The sequence below is a fragment of the Aquarana catesbeiana genome, linkage group LG04 (assembly GCF_042186555.1).
Source record: "Aquarana catesbeiana isolate 2022-GZ linkage group LG04, ASM4218655v1, whole genome shotgun sequence".
NCBI lineage: Eukaryota > Metazoa > Chordata > Amphibia > Anura > Ranidae > Aquarana > Aquarana catesbeiana.
In genome coordinates, this window is record NC_133327.1 from 544,337,082 (window position 1) to 544,357,372 (window position 20,291).

The 20,291-nt window shown below is 42.5% G+C and overlaps 1 protein-coding gene and 2 pseudogenes across 13 annotated transcripts in view; all 3 read right to left on the reverse strand.

Moving 5' to 3' along the window:
- Positions 1-20,291, reverse strand: part of ARID1B (AT-rich interaction domain 1B) — a 534,317-nt gene that overhangs the window by 236,666 nt on the left and 277,360 nt on the right. The gene's annotated exons all lie outside the window — the stretch shown is intronic.
- LOC141141910 (U2 spliceosomal RNA) lies at positions 2,109-2,241 on the reverse strand (annotated as a pseudogene).
- On the reverse strand, positions 3,293-3,425 carry LOC141141925 (U2 spliceosomal RNA; annotated as a pseudogene).

Here is a 20,291-nt window from a genome sequence, read left to right on the forward strand (position 1 = left end):
ATCGAACCCAAAAGCAAACATTTATTACTTTGCAGCTTACCATTTCTTAGATGTGTTTTTTTTTTTTTTAAACTTTCCTTTCTTTTATTTTCATCTGGTGATGCTGGCAGCAAGTCTGTTTTTTTTTTCTTTTTTTTGCAATATTTTTTATTGAAGAATAAAGGTAAACAGCACACATAAATCAGGGAGCGGTGCAATGATAGATATATTAACAAATATCAAAGCCAATCGTTCGTCAGTGGAACAAAACGCAGTATAGGGGAAAAAAAAAAAACAGAGCTATGATACAAAAAGACAATTCTCTCCGCCAGAGAGGCGAAAAAAGAATCTGACAACAATAAAAATATATATGATGGCTGTCTATACCGTAGATCTTAATAATGAGATAAAATGGGGTTTAAGTCCAGAGCAGTATTTGAAACTGTCCCTTAGAGGAGATCTAACTTAAAAGATACATTGGCACAACCTCATACAGGCGTATGGCCTAAAAAGGGGTGTTGTGCATGTTTACATAAAAATAGGGACTTTAGTAGAGCGGAGAGTCTCTGAAAAAGTAGGACAGAGAAGACAAGGAAAAAAATGGGAAGGGGGTGGGAGAATGCACCCCGAGGGGCCCTTTGTAAACATGTATCGTTCATCCTAGCAAGTCATAACTCTAGAAATCGTGTGGGTGGCCGCAGCATAGAGGGGAAAGCTGTTGTTTTTCAGCAGAACAAGCGCTCCTGCAAAAATAGCAGTTAAGGGTGTTGAGACAAACCATATACCACTGACATGGGTGCTTAGAATAATCAGAATTGTATTCATTCATGTAAAACCTTAATTCCAAAAGAAAAAAAAACTGATTGCTGTAAGCTTATAAAGTATTATCTGAAGTTTGACTTCAATTTGTTAGTGTAGTTAAATCTGCCAGTACATTTAACACTCTCCTTCCCCAGACTGACAATGCTGCTGTCTGCTACGATTCCTTTTTTCATTCGTCCAAAGCTGTGTCTCTGAGGTGTGTTACTGGCCAGATCACCAGGTGAAAATGGAGGAAAGAACGCATAAAAAAAAGAAAACAAATGCAGCTTTTTTTTTTTTTTTTTTTTCTAAAGCCAGTGGCGTGCAAAACACACCTCAAAAACTTCCACCCGGTGCCAAAAAAAGTGCACAAACATAAAGAGTGAAACACAAAAACTTGCAACGGGTGTTCAGTGTCCTCCACTAGGGAAAGACCTTACCCTGATCCCCCGGGGAGTTAGGCTCCAGACAGGGACTGAGGTACTTTACAATGGGTCCATCTGGCTGAAACCAGGCGGACCCCCGTTCTCTGGAAGGTCTGCCGAAACAGACCCACCCAAGTACTAGGTGGGGCTCCCCCGAAGGGAGACCCCCAAAGGAGAGGGCGAATCAAGCCAGAAGGCCTTTGTCCACCCCTTCCTGAGGCTTTCAGAGTAGGCCCGAGGACCCATACCCTACTCATCACACAGTGACAAACGTGTAAACACATCAAACAAAAACATACAAAAAGGTGACAAACACGGGGATAAATAAAAAGAGTGGGGAGATAGGGAGGTGGGAGAGTGAAAGTGACCATTGTGCAATACAATGGCCAGCCCTCCGGCCAGGAATAAAAATTTCCCCTGGTCCTAGCCAAAAGGCTCGGCCCAAGAGGCAGGTGTGAAAAACGTGTGTAGTGGTGAAGTGACCATGGCGCCATAAATCAAGTGACTAAACACTGTGACTACACGGCACCCCTGAACTGCCACTTCAGGAGCACATTTACCACTGGCTTTTCAAAGCAACCCTGACCCACAGCCCAGACCACAGCAGCCCCCACCCCAGGCAGGAAGGCATGAAGTTCTGGAAACTTGGTGAGAGCCCTTTACCATCAGGCCTCACCATCGTTCCGTCCCTCCTACCTAATTACATTCGGGAAATACTGGCCGCTCCCCCAGTGGGAGTAAGGGGAGCCAGTGTTCTCTCCCGAATAACTGTCTGGAGCTAGAGCTGCCCCAATCCAGGCCAGAAGGCCAGGGACCCGACCCTCCGGCCAGACCAAATGGTTCTCCGTCCCCATCAGAAGGCTTCCCTTTCGGCTACAAACTGTTCTGGGTTACCTTCACTCCAGCAGGTTTTGCATAGCAACCACCATCCCATCTCTACTTCACCATAGATCAGGGACAGAAGCAAGCACCACCTCCTGGAAACTGATAAGAACAGATACTACACTTGATCTTAGCCAAAAGGCAGAGAAGCGAGAAAACAAATGCAGCTTTTTTTTTTTTTTTTTTAATTAAAAAGCCAGTGGCATGCAAACACACCTCAAAAACTTCCACCCGGTGCCAAAAAAAAGTGCCCACACAGAGAGTGAAACACAAAAACGTGCAACGGGTGTTCAGTGTCCTCCACTAGGGAAAGACCTTACCCTGATCCCCCGGTGCATTAGGCTCCAGACGTTGACTAAGGTACTTTACATTGGGTCCATCTGGCCGAAACCAGGCGGACACCCGTTCTCTGGAAGGTCCGCCAAAACAGACCCACCCAAGTACTAGGTGGGGCTCCCCCGAAGGGAGACCCCCAAAGGAGAGGGCGAACCAAGCCAGAAGGCCATTGTCCGCCCCTTCCCAAAACTTTCAGAGTATGCCCGAGGACCCACACCCTACGCATCACACAGTGACATAATGTGTATACACTACAAACAAACAAAAAAATACAAAAAAGTGACAAACACGGGGATAAATAAAAAGAGTGAGGGAGATAGGGAGGTGGGAGAGTGAAAGTGATCCTTGTGTAATACAATGGTCGGCCCTCCGGCCAGGCATAAAAATTTCCCCTGGTCCTAGCCAAAAGGCTCGGCCCAAGAGGCAGGTGTGAAAAATGTGTGTAGTGGTGAAGTGACCATGGTGCCATAAAATCAAGTGTTTACACACAGTGACTGTACGGCACCCCTGAACTGCCACTTCAGGGGCACATTCACCACTGGCTTTTCAAAGCAACCCTGACCCACAGCAGCCCCCACCCCAACCAGGAAGGCCTGGAGTTCAGGAAACTTGGTGAGAGCCCTTTACCATCAGGCTCCACCATCGTTCCATTCCTCCTGCCTAATTATATTTGGGAAATACTGACCACTCCCCCGCCCCCCCGAAGGAGGAGTAAGCGTTCTCTTCCAGAAAAACTGGCTGGAGCTAGAGCTACCCCAATCTAGGCCAGAAGGCCAGGGCCCGACCCTCCGGATTAGACCCCGTGGTTCTCCATCCCCATCAGAAGGCTTCCCTTTCGGCTACGAACCGCTCCAGGTCACCTTTACTCCAGCAGGTTTTGCATAGCAACCACCATCTCTTCACTATTTCGTCATAGATCAGGGACGGAAGAAAGCGCCACCTCCTGGAAACTGATGAGAACAGATACTACACTTGATCTTAGCCAAATGGCCGAGAACAAATGCAGCTACCACATCTAATAATTGGGTAAGCTGCAATATATTACATTTTTGGTCTTGGGTGCAATACCGCTTTAAGCTACTCCCTAATGCCAACTTAAAGTGGATGTAAACCCTCACATATACCCAGTGAAGTGAACAGCCTCAGATGATACACAGAAATGAAACAAATCTCCCTACATGAGTTTTACTTGTATATCTGCTGTCTTCAGCTTTCTATATTCTTTCTTCCTGCTCAGCACTGGGACTGGATTATTTGCATACAGCCAAGACAGCGGATTGGAGGAAAGGCACCCCCCCCCCCCCACATAGGCAGGGACTTGCAGAGCTGTGCTGTGACAAGTCAAGCTCTCTGCTAATTTATAGCAACCTCCCCCAACACAAGTTTCAGGCTGGTTTTATCTCGGTTGACAGAGAACTTGTCAGAAGTTATCATGCTGATAACAGGGCAATGAAACAGCAGAAACACACTGGACTGGAAAACACTAGAGATAGATGTGCCCAGGTCAAATTTCATGAATCAGGTTTACATCCACTTTAACTTCATAAGGCCCCTTTCACACTAGTGGACAGATCGAATCTGCCTGTCAGTTTTTCAGACGGACCCGATTTGACCCTTCAGTCTCCTTTATGGAGCAGCCAGTGTCAACGGACATGTGTCCATTTACACCCTCCGGCATCCAGTCCTATGCCCTAAAAACAGGGAGATGGGGATCCATTCCTCATCCATCAGGTGGATCAGATCAGAAGGCAGTTGGGTGTGAATGGAAAGGTGGTCTGTTTACATCCGACCATCCATAGAGAAGAGCGGGCTGCGTCTGTGTTCGCTCTGCATAAGCGGAGTGGACATGGACTAGCCATCCACTTGCTCTGTGGACAGATTCCCCGCTGAGCAGATGGACTCCAATAGAGCTGCCCCGTGTGGAAGGGATTTAAATATATTTAATTATTGGCCTGAAAAATTGATGTTAACTGTATCGGCACCCAAATGTAACAGTGCCAAGACAAAGTATTATTTGATTTTAACATTAGAATTTAGAACTAATATAATTTTCCAAACAAAAACCACATGCGCCATTAGAAATTTGTTTATTCCAGAACTGCTCCTTTGAATTTTCTCATCAGTGAGGTGGAACACTCATTTGACCCCACTAATGATTAGAAAGTCAAACAAATGTTCTTAACCAGTTCAGCTCTTTGGGCGTATTAAGTATGTCTAAAGAGTGAACCTTTAGCCTAGGTTCTCACTAGATGCAGTGCGAATTCACAGCGAAATCGGCACCACATCCAAATCGCAACCTGTCCATGTAGAGTGTATGTTAAGTTAACGACACCCCACAACCGGTTTGCAAAACGCAGCACGATCTGTGCTTGTTAAGATGGTGTGAAGGGCAGGGGAGACATTGGGGTCTAATGTTTCCATAAAGAGTACCTTTTACCTGCCCAATGCTATCACATAGGGGATAGCAATCAGGTAAAAAGAAATCTAAAAAAAAATTAAAATAAAAAAAAAAAGTTTTAAATAAAAAAATCTATTCAAATTTTTTTTAAAAATTGCCCTAACCCCTGTTGCCCCACACACCTGTGCAAATGCAAGACCTGGGTGTGCATGTGTATGTAAACCACGGTCGCACCACATGTGACATATCACCGCAAACGTCAGAGTGAAAACAATAATTCTAGCAGAAGACCTCCTATAGTTAACTCTAAATTAATGAGCTGTAAAGGCTTTTAAAGCGTCACCTATGGTGATATTTGGGGACTATCATTTTTGGCGATATCATGGGCGCACGCAATTTTAAACACATGGAATATTTGGTATCTATTTACTCAGTAAAACCTCATCTTTTATATTTTAACCAACCATGGGTATTATATTGTGTGTTCTTTGCACTAAAATTAATTTTATTATATTTTTTCCAGACAATTTGTGTTTAAAAAACAGTTGCTTAAATATCATGTGACATACAAACTATCACCTTTTTATTCTACAGGGCCTCTGCTTTCAGAAAATATATGTTCTGGGGGTTTAAGTAATTTTAGTGCCAAAAATTTGGATTTTTACATGCAAAATGCATATGGAAAATTAAAAAAAAAAAAATCATGGACAGCTTAATATGTATTAGACAACAAAACTAAAAGGTAGAAGTAGTTTTTTTTTTTTTTTTTAAATCCATAGTCTGCCACTTACAGGTTGATAAATAACAATAGCTTACAAATAAACATATTCAGGAATATGAAAGCTTTCATCGAGAGAGGTGGGGGCAAAGAGGAGAGATCTCCATTATACTGAGAAATGTGTGAGCGTTCCCATTCATAAAATGATAGATGGAAGACCGTCTTCTCCCCTCCGTCTAGACGAAAGTGCAAATAGCATGTGTACTCATAGCCTCCGTGCCATTCATGAGACATAACAATGTACATCTGTCAAAAGCAGCTGAGCGGGTCTGCGCGCAGAAACTCAAAATATAACATTTAGAGGGGTGGGAAGAAAAAAAAATATTTCCACGTGAAAACAATTTTAGTCAGCTTTCTTTAACTGTCGGGCTGAAATTGTTTTTACAATGTCACAACTCAGCTTCATTTTTTTTTATTGTGTGCTAAACAAGAATGCCAACTGTGAGAACGCTGGAATCTAACTGGTAGCTGTAGAGAGCTCAAGTTTACCGGGCATTCATGTTTACTATCCTTTTATGGTTTATTTTTTCCCCCCACATTGCAAGCCTTTTTCTGGCTCGAAAGTTCACGTGCAGAGGTCCAATATTTTTATTATCAGCTTAAACCAACACACACAAGCAGTACCGGGACAGGGTTCTCCAGCTTTCAGGGCAAGGATCCAGAACTGTGCCCCCTCCCCTGCTGATAATACACGCTGTAGAATGGGTGTACCACCCTGCGACTATTCTTTGCCCCCTTGCTTCACTGTGCCCAGGGCAGCTTTCCCTCTTGCCCACAGGGGTTGGTTTGCAAAAATAGAATAGACTATTCACCTAGCAAAGCACAGATTGCAAAGGAAATGTTAAAGTGGAACTTCATCCAAAAGGGAAGTTCTGCTTTTCCGCCTCCTTTCTCTACAAATTTTGGACATTTTTTGGTGGGGGAGCAGGCACCTAGTTTAAACAGATATCCTCTCCTACTTCCGCCTGGATTGTCTAGGTGATCCAAGCGGGAATTCACCCCCCTCTTTTCCTGCAGCCTTCTGGGACAGGTCACAGGTCCTAGAAGGCTGCAGGACCAATTCCAAAATGCAGCATGGCTTGCACGTGCGCAGTGTGAAGCCACAAGGAGTCATGGCTGGCTTCCCTTAGTAAACATGCTGGCACTGAGGACCAAAGACCACCAAAGAACTTGCCTGTGAGTGAGGAAGGCCCTGGATCCTTGGACAGGTAGGTGTCCTTTTAATAGCTACAGGACTTTTATTTTTTATTTTTTGGGGGGGGGGGGGGGGGGGGGGGAGTTCCTCTTTAAGCTGGCCATACATGGCTCAAATTTACTTGCTTTAACTGCAGAAATTCAAGTTGTGGGTAGCCCTGTTGGCATTCATTGTAATGACTGGTTCAGCTTTATATAATAGTTAGCTATACACGCTTGGCATAGTAAGGATGAAGGAATCTTCCATTGATGGCTATTGTATTCAGACAGCCATGGCACTCGCGGATGCATGAATACCCGAGAAGTGACTGCGTCTGCTTGGAAACTGTGACTGTACTGTCCAGCTGACAATTTTCCACCTGGCTCCTTCAATTAATAAATACATTTTTCTTAATCTGGGTTGAAATTCATAAGCTGAACAAATAAGATGTGTTCACTGTTCAGGTATTCAGACAGCCACAGGAGTCACAGCTGCCAGGATACAATAGCCAGCAGAGGGAGATTCTTCCTTCCATGCTGTTTAGGGTAAATGGGGGGTGGGGGGGGGGTTAATTGACTTCTCTCATTCAGCCTGCAGGCTAGGCAAGAAAAAACATGTATGGCTGGCTTAAGTTGAACCATCAATACACAGAATGCCCTATCGTGTGAGGGAAATAACAATAAAATAAATAAACAAGCAGGATTTTTTGCTAGCATATGACTTTGTATTGAAAGGGGAATTTTATGGCGGAAAAAAAAATGGCAAACAGGCAGGATTTAGTATGCAGAAGAGACATACTAGAGGTTGATTTACTAAAACTGGAAATTGCAAAATCTGGTGCAGCTGTGCATGGTAGCCAATCAGCTTCTAACTTCAGCTTGTTCAATTAACCACTTCAGCGCCGCACCATTATGCTGCCTAAGGACCAGAGGACTTTTTCCAATTTGGCACTGCGTCGCTTTAACTGCTAATTGCGTGGTCATGCAATGCTGTACCCAAACGAAATTTGCGTCCTTTTCTTCCCACAAATAGAGCTTTCTTTTGATGGTATTTGATCACCTCTGCGGTTTTTATTTTTTGCGATATAAACGGAAAAAGACCGAAAATTTTGCAAAAAAAGTGATATTTTCTACTTTTTGTTATAAAAAAAAATCCAATAAACTCAAATTTTAGTCATACATTTAGGCCAAAATGTATTCGGCCACATGTCTTTGGTAAAAAAAATGTCAATAAGCGTATATTTATTGGTTTGCGCAAAAGTTATAGCGTCTACAAGCTAGGGTACATTTTCTGGAATTTACACAGCTTTTAGTTTATGACTGCCTATGTCATTTCTTGAGGTGCCAAAATGGCAGGGAAGTACAAAAACCCCCAAATGACCCCATTTTGGAAAGTAGACACCCCAAGGAAATTGCTGAGAGGCATGTTGAACCCATGAATATTAATTTTTTTTGTCCCAGGTGATGAATGACAAAAAAAAAAAATTACAAAAAGTTGTCACTAAATGAGATATTGCTCACACAGGCCATGGGCATATGTGGAATTGCACCCCAAAATACATTCAGCTGCTTCTCCTGAGTACGGGGATACACATGTGTGGGACTTTTTGGGAATCTAGCCGCGTACGGGGCCCCGAAAACCAATCACCGCCTTCAGGATTTCTAAGGGCGTAAATTTTTTATTTCACTCCTCACTACCTATCACAGTTTTGAAGGCATAAAATGCCCAGATGGCACAAAACCCCCCCAAATTACCCCATTTTGAAAAGTAGACACGCCAAGCTATTTGCTGAGAGGCATGGTGAGTATTTTGCAGCTCTCATTTGTTTTTGAAAATGAAGAAAGACAAGAAAAAACTTTTTTTTTTTCTTTTTTCAATTTTCAAAACTTTGTGACAAAAATTGAGGTCTGCAAAATACTCACTATACCTCTCAGCAAATAGCTTGGGGTGTCCTACTTTCCAAAATGGGGTCATTTGGGGGGGGGTTGTGTGCCACCTGGGCATTCCATGGCCTCCGAAACTGTGATAGGCAGTGAAGAGTGAAATCAAAAATTTACGCCCTTAGAAAGCCTGAAGGCAGTGCTTGGTTTTTGGGGTCCCGTACGCGGCTAGGCTCCCAAAAAGTCTCACACATGTGGTATCCCACATACTCAGGAGAAGCAACAGGATGTATTTTGGGGTGTAATTTCACATATTCCCATGGCATGTTTGAGCAATATATCATTTAGTGACAACTTTGTGCAAAAAAAAAAAAAAAAAATTGTCTCTTTCCCGCAACTTGTGTCACAATATAAAATATTCCATGGACTCGACATGACTCTCAGCAAATAGCTTGGGGTATCTACTTTCCTGGCATTTTATGCACAACATTTAGAAGCTTATGTCACACATCACCCACTTCTAACCACTTGAAGACAAAGCCCTTTCTGACACTTTTTGTTTACATGAAAAAATATTTTTTTTTGCAAGAAAATTACTTTGAACCCCCAAACATTATATATTTTTTTAAAGCAAATGCCCTACAGATTAAAATGGTGGGTGTTTCATTTTTTTTTTCACACAGTATTTGCGCAGCGATTTTTCAAACGCATTTTTTTGGGGAAAAAAACACTTTTTTTAAATTTTAATGCACTAAAACACACTATATTGCCCAAATGATTGATGAAATAAAAAAGATGATCTTAGGCCGAGTACATGGATACCAAACATGACATGCTTTAAAATTGCGCACAAACGTGCAGTGGCGACAAACTAAATACATTTTTAAAAGCATTTAAATGCCTTTACAGGTTACCACTTTAGATTTACAGAGGAGGTCTACTGCTAAAATTACTGCCCTCGATCTGAAGTTCGCGGTGACACCTCACATGCATGGTGCAATTGCTGTTTACATTTGACGCTTGCGTTCGCCTTTGGGCGAGAGCAAGGGGGTACAGGGGTGCTTTTTTTTTTTTCTTTATTATTTTTTTGCTTTTTTATCTTATTTTTAAACTGTTCCTTTCATTTTTTTTTTTAATCATTTTTATTGTTATCTCAGGGAATGTAAATATCCCCCATGATAGCAATAGGTAGTGACAGGTACTCTTTTTTGAAAAAATTGGGGTCTATTAGACCCTAGATCTCTCCTCTGCCCTCAAAGCATCTGACCACACCAAGATCAGTGTGAAAAAATGCTTTCCCAATTTCCCAATGGCGCTGTTTACATCCGGTGAAATCTAAGTCATGAAATGCTCGTAGCTTCCGGTTTCTTAGGCCATAGAGATGTTTGGAGCCACTCTGGTCTCTGATCAGCTCTATGGTCAGCTGGCTGAATCACCGCTGCATCCTCAGGTTCCCTGTTGAGACAGGAGAGCCAGAGAAAAACACGGAAGACGGTGGGTGGGGGGGGGCATTCCTCCCACTGCTTGTAAAAGCAGTCTAGAGGCTAATTAGCTAGGATTACTAGGATTGCTTTTACATGAAAGCCGACCGCTGGCTGAAAAGAATGATACCAAGATGATACCTAAACCTGCAGGCATCATTCTGGTATAACCACTCAAAGTCGTGAATGGCGTACCTGAAGAGAAAAAAATGGTTAACAATAAAACACAGTAAACGGTAAAGTATAAAAAATTGCATACCTGAAAAGCAAACGTGATAAAACATAATAACAATAAAACATTGCAGAATAGAATACAGTAAAAAAGAGCAGAACAATAGAGAGAGAATAGAGAGAGAGAGAACAATAAAACGACAACTATTTTTTTTTATTTTATATATATTTTTTTTTTTTACACTTTTTTTTGTAACTAACTTTTATAACTGTAACTGGTTCCAGGTTCGGGTCTCTCAAAATGCGATGGCATTTTGGGAGACCCTGTGAAAGTGTGCCTAGTCTGTGCAATACTGTACTCTACGCTAATACTCAACTAGTGAATGGTAGCGTTCAAAACATTCACCAATGCAAAGACCAGGATTGTCAGGACAGGAGGGACAATAATAGCGGGTGTCACGCCTATATCCGCGCTTGCTGCAGACACAACATCTTTTTTAGGGGGGTTCGCTGGGTAGGGGTACTCGGGAGGACATAAAGAAAATGCCTCTCATGCAGCCGACTGCATTTGGTTGGGGATGTGAATGGGGGAAGTACAGGCGCTGCAGAAGTGGTGGGTTCCCAATTAGGATTGGCGAATGCAGCAGGAAGGGCATTATGGGCACGACGGGCCTATGTTTGTCTTCTTGGTGGCAGCGGGACACTACTTGTGCTTGCCACCTCACCAGCTTGAACTGCATTTTATGGGACTCGCCACGTCAACAAGTGTTACTGCAGTGCTGTTTGACTAAGACCGGGGTGTACTAGGCCGCTGGTGCTTGCCAGTTCACCAAAACGCTGCCAAAAAAACTGTTAGCGATTGCAGGGATCAGGCCTGACTCTGTGAACGCTGCAGTTATGCGTTTAGTGTTTTGTAAGTGACAGTGATTGATCGATACTGCACTTGGGTGGGCTGGGCTGGGCGGAGGGGCAAAACGCAGGTGCTAGCAGGTATCTGGGCTGATCCCGCTAACACTGCGTTTTTGGGAACTCTAAACTGCTGGGGATGCTAGTATAGATCTGATCGGATCAGATATTGATCCGTTCAGATACTATACCACTAAGGGAGGCGTATGCTGCGTGCGTGGGTGTTAGCGGTACTGGCGCTAATCTGACGCTGCCTGGGGCGACGCATATCACCGCCGGGCGATCAGGGGGCTAACCTTTATTCGGTAATAAACAGCGGGTGCCCTGACACTATAAAAAATAAAGAACTAACCAGCGTCACCCGTAATGGTTATACGGTGATCAGTGGTGAAAGGGTTAACTAGGGGGCAATCAAGGGGTTAAAACATTAGATAGTATATGGGGGTCCCTGACGCTATAAAATGCTGACGACGAACCTAAATATTTACCTCCCTAACTAGCGTCACCAGCGACACTAACTAATACAGCGATCAGAAAAATAATCGCTTAGCGACACTGGTGACAGGGGGTGATCAAGGGGTTAAAACTTTATTGGGGGGGTTAGGGGGGTATCCTAGACCTAAAGGGAGGCTAATACTAACTGCCCTACCACAGTAACTGTGACAAACTGACACCATGCAGTAATCAGAAAAAAAAAAAAAAAAACAAACAAAAAACTGCTTGGTGTCAGTGTGACAGGGGGGTGTTCGGGGATGTTTTGTGTGCCTGGCATGTTCTACTGTGAGGTGTAGTGTTTGTGCACTCACATTGATGTCTTCTCTCCTTGGCGCCGGAACGGAAAATACCGAGCCGAGGAGAGATGACATCATTTCCTTTGCTGCTGTTTAGCATACAGCAGCAAAGGAATGTTCTGATTGGCCGGCGGCGATCGCGAGGGGGGGCCATGAACGGATGGCCTCCCCCTCACCTCCGATCGCCGCGGGACAAAAGAGGACTGCCTCGGGCACCGGGGGGGGGGGTCCGATCAGACCCCCCACCCGCGGGAGGCAGATCACGTACATCGGCATGAGGCGGTCCTCAAGTGGTTAAGCTTTGACAAAGAAACATGGAAGCTGATTGGTTTCTATGCACAGCTGCACCAGATTTTGTACTCTCCAGTTTTAGTAAATCAACCCCTATATCTCATCTGCATTAAAATTCCACGTGCAGCTCAGTGTACCAATTTTAGTAATGCAGAGATGAATGAACTTTCATCACAGACAACGACGTCAGGGGGACAGGCTACGTAGCCTGTGACAAAACGCTTTGGGTGGGGCCTATGGGAGTGACGTCATCACGTACGCGGGACTGATTGATCAGATGCTGTTGGCCCATAGGAACGCTAAACTACAATACATGCTCTGATGTCTGTAGGCTTTTTTATGCTGTGAGAATGCACTTTACCTTTTATAAATAAATCAATCCATGCCGTTTTACACTATGGAATTGCTTTCTATCCTTTGCTTTTGAGTGATGTTGTTCCTTCCTGTCCCACACAGTTTGTGGAGAAGAGTTGGAGGCTTAACCCCTCAAGGCCAGTTGGAGGCTTAACCGCTCAAGTGCTATATGACCATTTACTGTATGTAATGGTCATAAGGGCCTGTTAAGCAGCTGATGTGTGTCTCATTTGGTTTTAGAAGCACGGATAAGTTCTGAACACTTGTGTGCTTTGCTTTGGATTTATTGGAAAAACTTTGTTCACCATTCTTCACAATCCATGGACCTTATTGGCCTATTTATGATTTATTGGAAGAACTTTGTTCCCCATTCTTCACCATCCATGGACCTTATTGGACTTTATATGATTTATTGGAAGAACTTTGTTCACCATTCTTCACCATCCATGGACCTTATTGGACTTTTTATGATTTATTGGAAGAACTTTGTTCACCATTCTTCACCATACATGGACCTTATTGGACTCTTTATGATTTATTGGAAGAACTTTGTTCACCATCCATGGACCTTACATTTTTTTATAAGAATCAGAGGACATTTATATTTCAGTTTTCATTGGGATCATTTCTTGTTCCTCATTTTGAACACAACTGGATACTTTAGCATCCTACTTTAGGATTTACCTTCTTTATCACAGATTTTTTAAATTATTTTATGGCATTGCTGTATTATTTATGCTTTTAGTGCTGCACATTTTGGCACATATTGTTTATGGGTTTAGTATCATGAGTCTTTTGGTGTCAGTTGCTTCCTCTAACATTAACATGAGATTTTTCACTTTAGCGTGTTACATACAAGAAAACAGATATAGAAAAGGAGAAAACGGAGCACACAGGATACAAAATCTCATTTTCCACATGGTATGAAAACACACTCCAGTATAAACCAAAGACTGGAAGCTAAGAGGAGGCATACAGTTTGCTTGCTGTATTCCTTAAGGCGAATGCAGTTCTTTCTACAGTGAGGGGGTGTATTGTCAAAACTAACTATTGTACTTCAAAAACATTACTTTTCATTTTTAAAGTCAAAACCACAAGAAGATTCAGAAATAGCAACACAAACAGAGCAACGAGTGCAAAGAGTTGCGTATGACATTTTGAGTGCTTATGCTGGTCATACACGGTACGAAAAATCGGCCAAAATTCAGTCCGTTAGGCAGTTTGTTCGTTTTTTCGGCTGGTTAATGGGCACAAATCAGTAATCGACTGGGACGTTTTTGAGCCAAAAAAAGAAGGACAAGTTTGGAAATTTTCTGCCGAATGAACAATAAATTAAAAGGTTAATATGTTTCCCGTCTAAACGGTTTGCACTAGGTATATGTGAAAAAAACAAATAAAAAATGGATTCATTTATGTCCACTGAGCGATTTATCGGTCATTACGTGATGGCACTATCGTTCGCTCTCATGGCTGAATGTTAACTTTTTTCGTATAGTGTATGGCCAGCATTACAGTGACTCTAAATTCAGGTTTAAACAATAAAAAGCCCATTCATATTTTTAACTACTGCTCTCAGCCTCCTTCAAATTCCTTTTTTCTGCTGCTGTGATCCGACTTCCTGTTAGAGGGTGGCTACATTCGTTCTCCATGGTCCTTCTGTACACAATCACCCACTCTTGCCCATTCCTGAGATGTACTAATGTTTATGGACTATGGGATTTGTAGTGGACATAGAGCAGTGCACATGACCACAACCAACATGCACTGCTTGTTCCAAAACAACATACTTGAGGGGGGAAATGGGCACAGAACATTACAAGGAGACAGTTGCTTGTGTTCTCAACCGAATTGTCATGCCATCAAACGGCTGGTAGCTGATCACATGAGCAGCACAATGGCAACTGTACATCAAACTGAGGCTAAGATGGCGGCTTTCTTGGCTCTAAAGGCCGGGAGGGTTTAGTTCCACTTTAAGCAGTGGATGTGTATGGATTATTTATGGAGAATAACGATATTGTTTAAGCCTAGTACACATGGGCCGAATGTCAGGCAGTATTGGCCCAATAGAAACCGGCCAACATTTGGCCCATGTGTACTGCAGGCGGTTCGGCCGGCTTCTATTGAAGAGTCATGACCGAAAAAGGTCTGTTGAGCGGCTCCCGACCAGCACTTTCATCCAATACCTGAGAACGCTGACCGGAGTGTTCTGGCGGGGGGCTTCCCTCTGTCAGAACACAATAGAACAGCAGGGGAGATCTCTGTCCTAACATCAGATTGTTAGTACAGCGGCTTCGACTGGATATGTCAGCTTTTTTTCGTTCAACCTGCTGGGTTGAACGAAAAAAATAAAAAAACTAGTAGTGTATACGAGGCCTTAGCCTGCAGGCAGTTCACACTGCCCTCTGGGAACCGCTGCGGGTGTCGCAGAGGGCATGTTAATGACACCCCCCAGATCGGTTCACAGATCGCAGTGCGAACTGCGGATTTGGACAAGAATTGGATCAGATTCCAGTGCGAGGGGAAAAAAAAAGAAAGTCCCTGCACCTTTTTTTTATGCAAATCCAATGCAAGTTCAGCTATACAACTGTATGGCTTAACTCGCACTGCACAGACATCGCTTGTGATTGGCACCACATTGCGGGTGTGAATCACATGTGATGTCTGGCATCGCACGCGTGTGAACCCGGGCTAAGAGTCACTTTAATGTGAAAAGCTCAGCAGCTCATTTCAAAATTCACAGCAATACTACTTGTTACATTAACAGCCACCATTTATTTTCTGTATTAAATATATTTATCCCTTACCCTATCTGTACAATGATACATTCTACTGTAAAGCTGCAACACAGCTGCTTTAATGATGGCAGACAATATTGTGCTGGAGGTGTATACATGAAGAGAATGAAGAGTATAGGTGACACTGGATCTGTACATTGCTAAAACTGAGCATGTTGTTTTGTCACATGCACAGACGAGGAGATGCACAACCCACGTCCTTGCATTTCCCCACTAGCGGAGGTGGATGAGCCCTGCGTTTGGCTCCGGCTCGATGCAGCTATGAAATAAATGGGAGCACGGCGTCTGAGCTGTAACTGCCATCCTGGGCTCGGCTCCCACAGCTGCTCTGGAGCCTAGAAACCAGCCAATAACAGGCGCCAGAGTTCCCACCATCCCCCATAGAGACAGAGCTGCCAGGCCTAGTTTTGTCTGCTTCAGCAGTACACGTTCCTGCCCTCTCCTCAGTCTTCTCGGTCCCCGCTCCACCCCTCTAACAGCATGTCCCCCCCTCCCCACTTCTCTCTCATCCCCTTTTATATTTTCCATCCCCTTTCAACTCTCATCTCCTCATTTTAATTACACAGAACGAGCTGAGACTCATCCAGTTTTGTCAGAGGAAAAACACAACTGTGACGCTGGGTGAACGGAAAAAAAAATGAAAGTCCTTTCACACCGAGAAACATACATACTATTTATACGTAAATGTATATATACCCATTATATTTTATATATATATATATATATATATATATATACATATACACACACACTGTATACATGCACATACAAATATACACATACAGTATAAAAACACTCACCAAAATATATATATACATACACACACTGTATGTTCATATACTGTATAATATATATATTCGTCCATCGTATATAAAACAATATATATATATATATATATATATATATATATATATATACACACACACACACACACACACACTATATATATATATATATATATATATATATATACACACCAATCAACCATACATTTATGAAAAAGACCCCACATCCTATATACAACAAAATATATTATATATATAAAAACACAGACACACATTTTTTATATATATATATACATATATATATATATATATATATATATATATATATATATATATATATATATATATATATATGTATGAATGAATGAATGGATTTGTAAAGCGCTGCAAATGCGAAGTAAATCGCCTCAAGGCGCTAATGCGTTTTGTGTCTGAGCAGCTTCTTAGAAGAGGAAGGTTTTTAGTTTTTTCTTAAAGGCCAGATGGTTTTCTTCCATGCAGATGTGAGTCGGAAGAGTATTCCATAGGCGAGGTCCCTGGACTGCGAATCTGCGCTCTCCCCTTGCTTTGTAGCGGTATTTGGGAACAAGGAGGAGGTTTTGGTTGGATGATCGCAGATTGCGATTGGGTGTGTAGTGTTTTATTTTCTCTTGCAACGCATCTCACATTGGTGTGTGTATATATATGTGTGTGTGTGTGTGTGCGCGTGTATATATATACACACACCAATCAACCATACGTTTATGAAAAAGACCCCACATCCTTGTGGTTTTAGCTGGGGTGGGCAGCGACTAATCACACCACCTTAGTGCAGATGATTATTATTTTAACCATAAATTTATGACCACTGACAGGTAAAGTGAATAACATTAATTATCTTGCTACAATGGGATCTGAAAGTCAGTGGTATATATCAGGCAGCCAGTAAAAATGTTGTCCCTACAGTTGACGTGTTGAAAGCAGAAAACAAATGGGCATCACAATTTGTCACATATGGGGCTGCTTGGCAGCAGACCGGTTAACGGTGCCCATGGTGATCCGTGTCCAAAGCCAAATGCACCTACAATGGGCATTTGAGCATCAGAACTGGACCACAGAGCAATGGAAGAAGGTGACCTGGTCTGATGAATTCAAGAACGGTTTCAGGAACCCAAGTTTGAGGTGCTGACTTGGCCTCCAAATTCTTCAGATCTCTAACTAAATTTTGCATCTGCAGGATGTGCTAGAAAAACAAGCCCGATCCATGGAGGCTCCACCTCACAACTTAGAGGACTTCGGGTCTGCTACAGACAGCTTGGTGCCAGATACCACAGCATATCTTCAGAGGTCTAGTGGAGTCCCATGTCTTGAGTCAGGGCTGTTTAGGTGGCAAAAGGGGACCTACTCAATACTGGGTATTGGGTGGGTGGTCAAAAAAGGAACTGCTGATCAGTATATATATATATTTATTTATTTATTATATATATATACACACACACACATACATATATATGTGTATATATGTGTAGGTATATATAAATAGTATAATATAATATATATATCAAAATATGTATATATACATACACACAGACACAAACAAAAGCCTACACACACACAGATTTGATTTTCTTTTTCTTTTAAGTATATGTACAGACATAACACTGACTACACAAATATACAAACATACATATTTACAGACATGTATTTGCAAAAAAAGTATATTATATATATATATATATTCCTTCTGTATTGAATTGTATTGTAATTGTACTGTCTGCCCTCATGTTGTAAAGCGCTGAGTAAACTGTCGGCGCTATATAAATCCTGTATAATATATATATATATATATATATATATATATATATACGTACACACATACCTACATATTATGTATACATACATATTGAATTTTTGCTTTTAAATTAAACCAGTGACGTATGCAGACAATGCCAAGCGTTTCTAGTCCTAATTGAAGAAAAACATACATTCAGGAAGTAATTCAATTGTGGAGTTTTGTCAGATTGCCGACAATGTTTCCTAATATTCTGCACAAGGAGAAAAGGCGAGAGAAGGGGATGGGAAGGGGGTGACTGGCTGGTGAAAAGCAGGTCTCCAGGCAGCCATTTACATCGGCCCCTTTCCTTTAAAGGGAGGGCATTTGCCCTCAGCACTGGGTCCTTCTTAGAATTTATATGGATGTTACAAAGGCACATCTGTGCGTGTTGGAGGGCCGGCTTGACGTGTTTTCTGCTCTTGCAGCAGCTGCGGTTTCTGAGGAAACGAGCCGGATTTTTTTTTTTTTTTCATCCACCCCCAACTCCCAGTAAGGCTGGGAGGATTTTTTGTTCCCCTGAGAGACAATTTGCGGGGGAGGGAAGAAAATAAAATGGAAAATATATAAAAATAAAAGTGGATACGCAGGGAACAAAAATGAAAATAAAAACAGAGAAAAAGGGCAATTGTTCGCTTGAAAGTTAGAGATTACTTATAGAAGAAAAAAAAATATTTTTGTACTATTTTGGCAGGCTCGGGGGAAAAGAGATGGGGTCCTTTTAGTCAGAATTCACCTATCTCTGTGCTCAGGGACGCACACACTAAAACTCGCTGTTGTCATTAATTCTGATTGGCACTCCAGCACAGATCCTTAGTATCCACCAACACAGCTGGATTTGTGTTTGTCCACCTAACCAGCGCATATGTGCAAATGTCTAATGCCCTGTACACACGGTCGGACATTGATCGGACATTCCGACAACAAAATCCATGGATTTTTTCCGACGGATGTTGGCTCAAACTTGTCTTGCATACACACAGTCACCGCGTTCAGAACGATCGGAGTTGTCGGAAAATCCGATCGTTCTGAACGCGGTGACGTAAAACACATACGTCGGGACTATAAACAGGGCAGTAGCCAATAGCTTTTGTCTCTTAATTTATTCTGAGCATGCGTGGCACTTTGTGCGTCGGATTTGTGAACACACGATCGGAATTTCCGACAACGGATTTTGTTGTCAGAAAATTTTATAGCAAGCTCTCAAACTTTGTGTGTCGGAAATTCTGATGGAAAATGTGTGATGGAGCCTACACACGGTCGGAATTTCCGACCACAAGGTCCTATCACACATTAACACATTAAATCCGACCGTGTGTACAGGGCATTAGATTACCCAAAGGAAGGTACATTAGTTGCATGGATGCTGGATTGCATTGTTATGAGCCTTATGGGGTGCTGAAACGTAATGCTTTTCAACACAAGAAGGAAAAGTGCGCTAAATCGCAGAGCAGAAGAGCGACCTTGGCCCTTAGGGATCTTCATTTATATGGCGGTTATTCAGGCCTTTTCTTTTTTTTTCCACATAATTCCATCTCACTGCCTATATAATGAAGGTGATTCTACTCTAAGGGCTCATTTACATTTGCGATTGAGAGGGTGGTAAAAACACACGATTGTGAAGCATTTTTACCACCGCCAAACCGCTCTCCCTTAAGCTGCAAAGGCAATGGATGGTGGAAATGCAAAGTGCGAGATTTACTAAAACCGGTGCAGACAGAATTTGGTGCAGCTCTGCAAAGCAATTGATCAGCTTCTATGTTTTATTGTCAAGGCTTAAAAGAGAAGTAGGGCCAAGGCTTTCTTGGCCCTACTTCTCCTATGGATCATGGGCTAAAGCCTGTTGTCAGCTGACATCACTCAGCTGGTCCTGGAGCTGGACAGATCTCGACTTTACAGTAGAAAACTGAGCGATCAGCTAAGTTTGATCACTCAGTTGTCAGTCTGGGGCCAGCAGGGGACAGATGCAGCATCCACCTAGGTGCGTATAAATTTTTTTTTCTTTGAGACCCATACTTCTCTTTTAATTGAAGAAGCTGAAGTCACTATGCACAGCTGCACCAGATTCTGTGTGACCAATTATAGTAAATCTCCCCCATTGTGTTGTTCTGTCTCCTTGTAAAATCCTCTGTGAGCTCTTGAACTTCTCTTTTTCTCCATCACTCCCCTAATAATTGCCATAGCACAGGGAGAAAATCATTCAGTCTCAGGTCTCCCAAGAAAACATGCGACCACCTAATAACGTTGGACTAGA